The sequence below is a fragment of the Oryzias melastigma genome, linkage group LG17 (assembly GCF_002922805.2).
Source record: "Oryzias melastigma strain HK-1 linkage group LG17, ASM292280v2, whole genome shotgun sequence".
NCBI classification, from domain to species: Eukaryota; Metazoa; Chordata; class Actinopteri; order Beloniformes; family Adrianichthyidae; genus Oryzias; species Oryzias melastigma.
In genome coordinates this window covers 6,668,256-6,673,128 of record NC_050528.1, presented here as the reverse complement: position 1 = coordinate 6,673,128, position 4,873 = coordinate 6,668,256, and positions in this window count along the sequence as shown.

Here is a 4,873-nt window from a genome sequence, read left to right as displayed (position 1 = left end):
TGACAAAATGCTTTTTATGGAGAATAAAATATTGAAAGTTATTTAAGGTTTAAGTTGATTTATTCTGGAATAATATTCCTGCCTTTTTATTTTTCATATGTTAAAAAGTTACAGTTTTAAAGTTTTAAAAATTGTCATTCTGTTAGCTTTTCGAACTACTTTGGCATTTACTAAGATTTTTTAGGTTATTTTGGAGTTTAGTTAATATTTCAGCTACATGCTAGCTTATTTTGGCTAATTTAGGCTTTTTTATGTCTTTTTTGTCTATTTCGGAGTTTAGCTAATATTTCAGCTACATGCTAGCTTTTTGCCTAATTTAGGCGGGTTTTTTGTGTCCATTTTGGAGTTTAAGCAATATTTTATATTTTAGCTACATGCTAGCTGTTTTGGCTAATTTAGGCGTTTTATCTTTTTTTGTCAGTTTTGGAGTTTAGCAAATATTTAAACTGCATGCTAGCTGTTTTTGCTAATTTAGACTTTTTTTCTTTGTTTTGTCCATTTTGGAGTTGAGTTAATATTTCATCCATCCATCCATCCATCTTCTTGACCGCTTCGTCCCTTTCGGGGTCGCGGGGGCGCCGGAGCCTATCCCGGCTACTGAAGGGCGAAGGCGGGGTTCACCCTGGACAGGTCGCCAGTCTGTCGCAGGGCCTCAATCACACACTCAGTCACTCACACATTCATACCTAGGGGCAATTTAGAGTCACCAATCGACCTATGATTAATATTTCATAGTTTAACTATACATGCAAGCTGTTTTGGCTAATTTAGGCTGTTTTCAGTTTTTTTATTTTGAAGTCTAGCTATTTTTTAAGCTTCATGCTAGCTGTTTTGACCAAACTATTTTTTCTTTAGTATTTTAGGCTAACTTGGCATTTAGCTAATATTTTAGCTGGTTATCAATTTCAACATCTTCAGCTATCAGCACCAGCATCTTCATCGGCCAAATTCAGTTTACAGCATTCACACTAACATTATTGCAGGTAATGCTATAAATCTAGTTTATAATTATGTTAAAAATTTACGGTTTTAAAGTTTTAGTAGTGTAGTTTTAGAGTGTTCGATAAATGTTTATCCTGTTTGGCCAACGACCTAAGATGTATTTTGGATTTTGGCCCCTTTTGCTTTAGCTTCTCTAGCAAAGACCGTACTGTCATTTTACATACGACTCAGCTGGAAAGTGCTGAAGCAAATCTAATTCAAACTTTTCAAACCTCAAAGACACACAGCAGTGCTCCCAATAGCAGTAAAGCCAATAGCCTCTGCCCTCTGGTGTAGTTCTCATGGCCACACTTCATAACCCCAGCGCTCAGTGTTGAGACTGGAACATTTGCTCAACAGCGGATTCAAATAGTGTCAATAGGAGTTTTTTCCCCTTCAGCGATCAGTCGGTGGGGCTTTTACATGTTTATACTTTTTGAGTATGACTACTAAAACAAAGTTCTGTCTGCATTTTCTCCAGACGTTTACAGGACTGTTGCAGCTGCACTATTTATTAAGAGCAAACATCCGAGGCACTTTGTCAAAGAGAATATTGAGAGAGAACATAAATCTGCTCTCCTGCTGTGAGCCTCCGCCAGCTTTTGGAATGATTGACCTTTTGCATGTTTCCAGAAGCCTGGATTGGGGAATGCCCTTGACAGACTAGGTATGAGAGAGAGAAGAAAAACTAGCTTAAACCCAGGGGATCAGCGGGGGCAGTGAAGCAGGTTGTTCCATTTCCCCTTCGCTTAAAAACTGCTGCCAAGCCCAGTGCAGACTTGGACCAACATTCGGGCCGGGAACAATGGAAGCAAGCTTGAGTTAATGAAACAATTATCGTCAATTCCTGCAATTAACCGGCTTTCCAAAGTCCACTCTGCTGACAGTTGATGACAGAATATAGTTTGTTTTTAAATATATATGTATGTACTTCTAAATGACTGACTGAAATAGCCATGTGGGGCTCCTGGGGGACGTAGATGGACCGCCCATTCCCTTTCCTGTTTCCCTTTCCAATCAAAACTATTAGTGGCGGTAACAGCTGAGCGAGAATCCCAGCTGCCGCTTTGCACCCCCCATTTTAACCAGTTGGGTGTTTAAAATATTTCATTATCATAGCTAAGGCGGGATCACTGGCCTGTATCAACCAGGCGCTGTCAACACCCTTTCAGATAACCTGGTGATAATAACGGGGATAAGTGCAGACTCCGCTAGGAAAACACTCTGCACTGTCACGTTTGATCAAGCACAGGCCAGACGCGCGAGGGCCAGCGGCTCCGGCACCGAGCTGCAACATTTTGGTCATGTTTTGAATCATACCTGATCCTGAAATGGGTTTTCAATCTAACATGACCTGCAGCGCTGCACCTTTGGGCGCCTATTAAGTGTAATTTCACGGTGCGTGTGGTTTGTTGGTTAAACCAGTCAGAGTGCTAACTGCTCCATCATGGTGGAGCTCTACAATAGTGAAATGCTGTTTTGACATTTTTAAAGGAAAAAATGAGTTGAGACTTAAATCTGATCTTTGGAGGAATAAAAAACCACAGATATATTTAATTTTGTGCTGCAGTAATGGAGGGATAGCTTGCAGACCTCTGCTAAAACTGAAGCTGAGCTGATTTGTTGGTTTTGTCGCTCTTTTATCAAAACCTGGAACGTTTCTGACATGTTTATGAATCAGTTTGAATTGCATTTCCATCAGTACCTCAATAAACAGACATAAACTGTATGCATGACACTGTTTAGATGGGAAATAAGTTACTCGAGGATTGTTTTCTCTTATCTCTTTCTGTCTCAAATTATCAGAAAATCTTGTCAGATCCAAGAGAAAACATTTTAAAGCAAACAGAGGAACGAATGATGGATAATTGATGTTACGGAATAATTTCAGAGCCAGTTCATGGACTCTGACACCTAAAAACATAATGAATCTAAAGTTTATCAAGTTCTCATTGAAGTTGAAAATTCATCAAAATAGCAGTTAATTCTGTTCCAATTCATAAATACTATAAAATGTTTGGTAAAAATGTATTATGTTCAATCTGACTAACTATAACGTGTCAAAGACTCTCCAGATCGGGTCATGTTACTGTTATTTATTGACCGATGTTATCTTGCACCCATTTCTAACTTTTATAGTTTTGAAAAAAAAAACATTTTTATGGAGAGTAAAATATTGAAAGTTATTTAAGGTTTAAGTTAATTTATTCTGGAATAATATTCTTGCCTTTTTATGATTCATAATTATGTTAAAAAGTTCTGGTTTCATGTTTAAAGTTTAAAACATTGGCATTATGCTAGCATTTTGGACTATTTTGGAATTTACAAAGATTCTTTTAGGCTGTTTAGCTAATATTTCAGCTACATGCTAGCTGTTTTAGCTAATTTAGTTTTATTTTAAGTTTTTTAGGCTGTTTCGGAGTCACGCTAATATTCACACACTAGCTGTTTTGGATAATTTAGGCTATTTTGAAGTTTAGAGTTTAGGTATTTTTTCAGCTACATGTTAGCTGTTTCGGCTAATTTCGTTTTTTTTTTTAAGTTTTTAGGCTGTTTTGGAGTTGCGCTAATATTTACACGCTAGCTGTTTTGGCTAATTTAGGCTTTTTTCATTGTTTAGGCTATTTTGAAGTTTAGCCATTTTTTTTCAGCTACATGCTAGCTGTTTGGGCTAACCTAGTTCTTAATTTGGCATTTAGCTAATATTAAAGCAATCAAGTTCAGCATTTTCAGCTATCAGCTTCCATGTTTTCAGCTATCAGCTTCAGCATTTTTAGCTGTTTCAGCATCTTCAGCTATCACCGCTAGCATCTTCTACATTTAAATTCAGCTTATAGCACTCACAAGTAGAACTACAACATTAGAACTGAACTATAAAATTAAAACACATTTGAAGACTCACTACAATGATCTTTTGAGCTAATTTAAAAGTGTTCACAGTACTCTTTTAATCATGATTACAGTGTTCCTCTGCGTATTCACATTACTTTATTCACAGTTTTACGTATTCACATATTCTTTTTTTTCAGTTATGTGACCTTTACGGTTTGTCACAAAAACTCAGACAACTCAGAGTGCTTGTATGAAATCTTTACTTCCAAAGGAGGTGCTGCGATGTTGAGGTGTATCTCTGGGGATGAAGAGCGCAAACTGAGTCAGAGGAATTCTGGTATATTGAAGAAGATAATCGCGTAGGGTAATTATCATTTAGAGAAGGTGTTTATTATGAATGAAACCGGCCTCTTCTGGAAAAAGATGCTTTTTGCGCGTATTTGATGAAGAAGGAAGCATGCACTCCTGGTTTTAAGGCACAGAGTGACACTCCTCATCGGCGTTATAAAGAACGCCACTGTACCGTCTTTTGTTCTGGATTCAATAAAAAATCTTTATGTCTAGCAATCCTCCAATGTTCATTAATAAACATTTTACAAAGCATGATCTGAAGTGTTTTTGATGAGTAAGAATCAGTAACGGGCATTCTTAAAATGCGGGGGGTTTCTTTGTACTCACGGATTCCGCGAATTTCTCCGCTAACCCCACAAATAATGGGAGAATACTGTATGTTTTTTTTTTAAGCCCAAATCAAATGAACCAGTCTTTTTCAAGGACATATCTTCTGCAGATCGCAGGAGTTCATTATAAATTTGCCTCTGAATTGTGGGCGTGGAGCAACCCCGCCCCCCTTCCCTTCTACGTTGCTGAGAACTCGGAACAAGGAGGTCCTGTCCAGCTTATTTCTTTTCTACGTCACAAATAAACTTAATTTTAAACTGCATTTTTTAAATTCAAGCTCTAGAGAAAGATTTTTCTCTAGATTAATTTTTCAATTTTGAGATTAATTTTCTTTATATGTCCTCCATCACCATCCAAAAAAAAAAAAACAACACAATAA